This window comes from Puma concolor, chromosome D4 (assembly GCF_028749965.1).
Source record: "Puma concolor isolate L17-30 chromosome D4, mPumCon1.1.hap2, whole genome shotgun sequence".
Classification (NCBI taxonomy): domain Eukaryota; kingdom Metazoa; phylum Chordata; class Mammalia; order Carnivora; family Felidae; genus Puma; species Puma concolor.
Window position 1 is genome coordinate 5110705 of NC_141679.1, and position 7613 is coordinate 5118317.

Genomic DNA, 7613 nt, shown 5'->3' on the forward strand with positions numbered 1-7613 from the left:
GGCCCAGGTTCCGTTCATGGTTTCCGATCCAGTACCTTTAAGGACAGCAGACTCGGAGTCACTTAAAACAGCCTAAAGGAGGGGCGCCTGGGTGGCGCAGTCGGTTAAGCGTCCGACTTCAGCCAGGTCACGATCTTGCGCTCCGTGAGTTCGAGCCCCGCGTCGGGCTCTGGGCTGATGGCTCAGAGCCTGGAAGCCTGCTTCCGATTCTGTGTCTCCCTCTCTCTCTGCCCCTCCCCTGTTCATGCTCTGTCTCTCTCTGTCCCAAAAAATAAATAAACGTTGAAAAAAAAAAATTAAAAAAAAAAAAAAAAAAAAAAAACAGCCTGAAGGAGACAGAGGACTTCTGTTATGACAACAGCCCTTCACTGTTTTAACTCCTTCCAAATTCCATGCTGAAAATCACGGCGTGATCTGAAACAGACATGTTTTTAACGATCTATCAACCAACATTTGGTGAACATAAAAGAATTGTGGGAGGGTGTGATGCCCAGTCCCTAGAGTCGTAAACTTTTATGATTTCTGGGAAGTTCACCAAGTGACAATAAATCATACCTTTTTCTCTCTCACATCCGTTTCTTAGTAACCCAATAAATTCAGAATTAGGCATATTATGGGTTACAATACCTCGTGCATATTCACAGAATATAACATGGATAGTACATCCTTGGGGGAAGCAGGGACTTCCGCCCCCTTACATCACAAAAAGTCCCATTTAGATGGAGCCATCAAGAGACATAAAGGGGAAAAAAAATCTACCCATTTCAGAAACAGGTTCGGGCATTTCTGGTGAAAATCATTTAAGTGCTATGTGGATTTTGCCAAAAGAAAATGGTCTGTGCTTTTTTTCCTAATATTCTCTTTTTTTTTTTTTTTGAGTTTATTTATTTATTTTGAGAGAGACAGAGACAGCACAAGAGGGGAAAGAGCAAAGAGAGAGGGAGAGCAAGAACCCCAAGCAGGCTCTGTCCTCAGTGCAGAGCCTGAAGAGGGGCTGGAACCCACAAACCATGAGATCACGACCTGAGTCGAAACCAACAGTTGACACTTAACCAACTCGGCCACCCAGGTGTCTCCCCCACCCCTTTTTTGAATGTTCATTTATTTTTGAGAGAGAGAGGGAGACAGAGGATCCAACATGGGCTCTGAACTGACCGCAGAGAGCCCAATGTAGGGCTTGAACTCATGAACCATGAGAGCAAAGCCACCTGAGTCAAAGTCAGATACTTAACCGACTCAGCCACCCAGGCAAAACCGGGCTGTGCTTTCCAAGTTCAGAGAGCACTGACATTAATGATTTGTCATCATATCCAGCATGGCAATGATAGGTCGTCGCTATTCTCTGAAGAGTAAATGTGTACGGAAAGGGAGATAACCCAGTGTTTGACCGAATAACCAAAATGAAAACAACCAGACCAGCAAGCTGCCAGGTTGGAGACCATGGCTTCACCACCAGAGAGCTGTTTTCACCCTGGGGTATTGCAACTCGTAATTTAACGGACACAAATATTTCTGATGAACTTTAAGATTGCTCGTGACCAAAGTGAACAAAGAGACAAAAATCATAAAATGTGCCGAAAGCTTTTAAACAGCCTGAATTATTAAATCTTCAGCAGTAGTCAGACCTTTTCTTTTTGTCAGTTTTTTCTTGCTTTGAGAAATCCCCAAGCCCGCAGGAACCCACTCCACCCAGCACAGCACTGCCCGCTCAGCGGCGGGGCGTTGGGCCATGAAATCTCACTCCGGGACTCCCGGATGGCTGGATATTCAGATGTTTACCCACTGGTGCACCTGTGCTCGCAGAATTCTCCATGCAACATTTCACTTTTCACTTGTTTACTTGTATGTGTTTGCTTTTAAGGGTCTCAAAGGAGCCCAAAGTTTTGGGAGCTCTTGCGGTATTTTAAATGCGTTCTAGAGTATTTAATGATCCTTCACGTAGTGGCAATCATGGGGTAATGAGCACAGGAAGCCATTTGCAAAAATTATACTTTTTCTGCTTTAGGTTTTTAGTGGACTTTCCAAACGTCTAGAAGCCTATTCACAAAACTAGTTTCTCATGAGAATGCATGAGTCTGAAATGGGGGTAAGAACGATTTCCAAAGGAAAGACATCTTTGGAGCAGGATAAAAACACTTGGATAAACGTCTATAAACTCGATAGAATGAGGCCACCGTTAGAGGACTGGATTCCTTATCAGCTGTATTTTACAAGAGGTGTTGGGTGTGGGGCGCCTGGGTGGCTCAGTCGGTTGAGCATCTGACTTCGGCTCAGGTCATGATCTCACAGTTCATGGGTTCGAGCCCCATGTCGGGCTCTGTGCTGACAGCTCAGAGCCTGCAGCCTGCTTCGGATTCTGTGTCTCCCTCTTGCTCCGCCCCTGCCCCACTCATGCTCTGTTGCGCTCTCTCTCAAGAATAAATAAACATTTTTTAAAAACACAAGAGACGTTGGGTGTTTCTACGATGAAATGACACAGTGAATGGTCTAGGAACAAAGAAACGGGATCATGAAAACATAGAAAAAAGTGTAACACTACTACGTGTCAGAAAAGAAAATTAGATTCCTTCGATTTGGAAAATGAAAAATTATTGGGAGCAAATGGCATCATAGTGTCTCTTGCTTTTTCATCCTCGGATCAGTCAAAAAGTGAGATAATGTATTTTCTATCACCAGATGTATTTAGACGAAAGATCTCTCCACGTGCAGGATTTATGCTTCAGTTGAAAAGCTAAACCTGTATTTTCCAAGTTCCCCTTCAGTGCTGGTATTCTGTGATTCTGACGTGGGTCTGGGAAGGGCTCCTGGGTTCCACATTAAGCCCCAGAATCCTGAGCACGGTGACATAACCCAGTGTGATCATGCTGTAAGACGCACTTGACCTGAAGACACGGAAATTATCTGGGTTGGTCTCATGCAATCACACGAGCCCTCGAAGGCAGAGAACTTTCTCTGCAGAAGAGAAAGGCAAAAAAACAAAAAAACAAAAAAAGTCGGAGATTCCAAGCAATGGGAGGATTCGACTCACCATCGCTGGCCTTGTACGTGGAGGATGCCGGGCGAGAAGGAATATGGGTGACCTCCAGACGGCAGCCAGCGAGGTATTGGTGACCCCAGGCCTGCAACCACAAGGAAGCGGATTCTGCCAAGGATCTGAATGAGCCTGGAGGCCAACTGTTTCTTACACTTCGGGGTAAGCACTTTTCCACCAATACCTTGATTTCAGCCCATGAGACCCAGCGCAGAGCCCAGTCAAGCCCTCCTGAGCACCTGACCTACAAAACTAAGGTAACCAATGAATGCTGGGTTAGCCACTCAGTGTGTGCGTGGTGCTTGTCAATAGAAAATGAATGCAGTTGGCCGTGACGTTTATTAAACTCCTAATTAGTGCCCTTTGAGTGACTTAGCTCTGAAACAGAGGCTATTTATCCATTGTGGGTAATGTCTCATCTATCACGTAGGCGGTCTGGATTTTTGCCTTTGTTTCATCTGCCGCAAGCACACTCATAGATAACGTATTTTTAAAGAGGGAGAATAAGGTGATCGTGTCGACTGGATTTTTTCTCTAACTCGTTGTGAATTCGGGGTATATTATTTCCATCACAGGCAACACAAGAACAGAAACATGCTAATGCATAATCCTCCGAGATTTAGTTCTGTCTGAAATGACAAAGGACCGTTATTTCTTTGCATAGAGTCAGAGCGTATTCAAACATGCTGAGGTCGTGTGTCACATCGCGGTATCATTCATTTTGGACGTTTGGGGTTGGGATGGCTTATCCAGTTTTTCCTGCCTTCAGTTCACAGACTCTTGATGTGTTGTTCATGCCGGTTGTGAATTGACTCTGCTGTGGGTACCACGTTCTTCTAAAAAAAAAAAAAATCAAAGCTATTTTAAGGTGTATTCCATCCCCCACCATCCCCCTGCCCCCCAGCCCCATTCAGTTTTTACGATGTTCTTGCAAAGTTCCAGCTCGGGTTGTGACTCAGGCCAACTCAGAACCATCAGAGAGTTACTAGCGAGTGACAGGCACAGAGATGCTATTCTGAGTTGGGGACCAACAGCACCATTCAGGGTCTTTGATGCCAATTAAGAGCCAGGCCAAAGATGAGCTGAGCAGGGAGTCTACGTCCTTTCACGGGGTGAGAAGAGACGGGAAAGAGCTATTTTGATTGAGCGCGAAATATACGATCATAGGAGGGATCCGTGACCGCATTTGTGTCCCTTCCTTCTCTTATTGCTGCATTTAGTGCAAATTTAACGAGTGTCTGCCCCTTGCCCGACCCGTGTCAGGTGCTGAGATGATGAAAAGTGGTAACAAAGGGAAAGTGGGGCTTCAGGAACAGACAATGTGCCAAGGAAGGTCGCAGAGCGGCCGGAGATGTTCTGAGGGCCCCTGAAGGGGTGGCCACGCGTTCTGACCAGGAGTCGGGGAAGGCATCTGGGGTGACACATTTGAACGTGGTCGTGAAGGATGCAGTGGGAGGGCCCAGGTGGAAGAGGCATTTCAGGAAAGAGGACACAAAGTGTGCCCGGAGGTGTTCCGGGGGCCGAGCAAAGGATTTCTGGGAAGGACGGTGGACAGAGGGACCAGAGAGACAGGTGGGCCTGGTTCTGTGAGAGTTCGATGACATTGTAAGAAGACAAGGAGTCCCTGAAAGGTCTGAAACGGGTAATAAAGTCCAAATATATTAGCACAGTGCTCACTTCGGCAACATATATCTTCGACACGGAGAAGATTAGCGTGGTCCCCTGCCCGAGGATGACACACACATTCATGAAAGGCTCCATATTTTTTCTAAACAAACAAGAAGAACAAAAACAAATGGTAGCACAGCTATAGGCTAAGACATTTTGGAAGCCACGTTCCTTCCTGCTCCAAAATTCATAAAGAAAATATCAGTGACAGTAAGAGTAAGACGTGGGACAGCATACCTGTATCTCTTGGATAAATACCTAGTAGTCAACTGCTGGGTGTTAAGGCAGTTCTATTTTTAAATTAAAAAAAAAAAAATTAAATTAGAATAAAAAATAAGATAAAATGTAAAAAAAAAAAAAAGAGTAAAACGTGGGGTGCTTGGTTAAGGTTAAGCATCTGACTTCGGCTCAGGTCGTGATCTTACGGTTTGTGAGTTCGAGCCCCGCATCGGGCTCTGTGCTGACAGCTCAGAGCCCGGAGCCTGCTTCCCATTCTGTGTCCCCCTCTCTCTCTCTGCTCCTCCACCACTCATGCTCTCTCTCTCTCTCTCTCTCTCTCTCTCTCTCTCTCTCTCTGTGTCTCCCTCTGTCAAAAATAACTAAACATTAAAAAAAAAAGAGTAAAACTTAATGTTCAGAGTCAACAGAGAGTCTCTGGACAGAAGGAGAAGCGCAGGGTCCCTGTGTCCGGGGACATTCCACCCCTATTTTCTTTTTCCTTTCCTCCTTTCCCTCCCATTGGACGATCAATAGCCTTATTTTCCCGTTGATTTGGCTCTTTTGGAAATACCCAGCAAAGCTAATTCAAGCTAGGGCTTAGAAACCCACGAGAGGCCAATGCCAAGAACGGAGACATGACATAAAGTTATAAAAATGTGAGTATTAGGGAACTAGGCAAAGAAGAGAAATAACTCCCACTTGCACAGACCGTCTTTGTGGCCACAACGCTCTCGTGGATGGCCTAGAGACAGCTCCCAGGGCACGCGCTTTGCGCCGGAGAGACACAGACATGTGAGCCGCGGCTTTCTCCTCCAGGGACCGCCTGTAGCCACCTGTCTTCACAACAAAAGTGATGCCAGGCCACCGAGCTCATGTTCCGTCTCCTCCGTGAACACTCTCTTATCTCTCCAGGGGCATCTGTTGCCGCTTTAAACTTCTGGAGTACTTTCTGGCTATTCCGCTTTTCCGTAAACCACGTTATTTTGTGTTTACGGCACAAATAATTTCTCAGCTTGGGAGCGATAATAACTATATCTTGCACTCTGTGCTTCTCCTATTTCTATTACTGCTGAGGGGCAAGCGTAAGAAGAGCATGTGTTTGGGCGAAAGTCGAAGAACGTATCAGGGTGGGTTTGCAGCAGCAGAAAATATGACTTAATGATTCAAGGACACACGCAGGTTAGGCGTGTAGGTCCTAAGCGGATGGCAGGAGGTCAGCCGCTGCCGAGATCCATCCAGGCTGTTGCGTCACGTTCCTGATTGGCCACAAAAACAAAAGAGTCCGGCCCTTCGGTAGCACCCACTTCCTTGTAATTCTGATTTTCTAGAACATCCTCCCGACCTGCACGTCGTCTCCGGTTGTACCGATTTATCGTGATCTATCATTACCAACTGACCTGGATAATTGTTCCTTCTCACCAACGCTTCCCACTCAACAATTATTTGGGAGACAATGGAGCCAATTACTTCACTTCGAATACATTTAAGACAATCAGTAATTTTAGACAGCAAATTAGACAGCGTTTTCTCACAGTAAGAGTTTGTGATTGAACTACAACTTTTCATTTCATTGGCAAATTCTATTATCCCAGTTCCTGTGCTTTTTAAAGTAAACCGCCAAGGAAACTTTCTGAAAACTAGAGACTCTGGAAAAGAAGCCATTTGCTTCCTTCATGTAGTCTGTCCTCGGTAATGTCTCTTGGGCAGGGATGGAAAATTGCTTTTATTCTTTTTATAACATCTGATTGATTGGTTGTGGCTGCCTGGAGCCTCCTCTCCACTCTGGGGAGAAGAAGGCAGTGGTTGATTAATCAGGTCTGCCAGGAATGGAAGAGGGGCAACTATGTAAGAACTTTGGATAGTGGGGGTCTTTACCATCAGTGCCTGAAAATGTGGCTGCAATCTATTTCTCCTTCTTCTTCTTCTTCTTCTTCTTCTTCTTCTTCTTCTTCTTCTGTTTATTTATTTCTTTTGAGACAGACAGAGAGAGCATGAGTGGGAGGGGGCAGAAAGAGGGAGAGGGAGAATCCCAAGCTGACAGCACAGAGCCCGATGCCAGGATCGATCTCACGAACTGTGAGATCATGACCTGAGCCCATCAAGAGTCAGACACTTAACCGACTGAGCCACCCAACTGCCCCTGCAATCTATTTATTCTGTGACCATCCCTGCTTAGAGATTTAGAAGACTATCCTAATATCTAGTGGAAAAAAGGGAAAAGAAGTGGCATGAACTCAAATCTTAATTTTTTAATAGAAATGTCTTGTATAATAACACTTGGCTAAGTGTAAGACAGCAGTAACCCCTACCATACATGGAGAGAGCACTACATGCCAGAAATTGTTCTAGATGTTTTCCTGTGTCTAGCCATGTGATACATATACTCAGAGATACTGTCTTAAATATTTTCTAAAACACGAGAGACAGAAAAGGTTCAAGGGCGGTTCTTGCAAAATAAACATAGAGAAGCCCTTTTAGATCATTATATGATGTGCAGTTTTTATAATCAAAACAACTCCCTGAGAACTTTTCAAGACGGTGATAACTGTAATCATAGTTTTTTTTCTTTTTTTTTTTTTTTATTAAAAAAAAATTTTTTTTAACGTTTATTTATTTTTGAGACAGAGAGAGAGAGACAGAGCATGAACAGGGGAGGGGCAGAGAGAGAGGGAGACACAGAATCGGAAGCAGGCTC

The 7613-nt window shown here is 45.0% G+C and overlaps 1 pseudogene; it reads left to right on the forward strand.

Moving 5' to 3' along the window:
- The first annotated feature begins 4700 nt into the window (after positions 1-4700).
- Positions 4701-4798, forward strand: LOC147574679 (U6 spliceosomal RNA; annotated as a pseudogene).
- The last annotated feature ends 2815 nt before the right edge of the window (positions 4799-7613 follow it).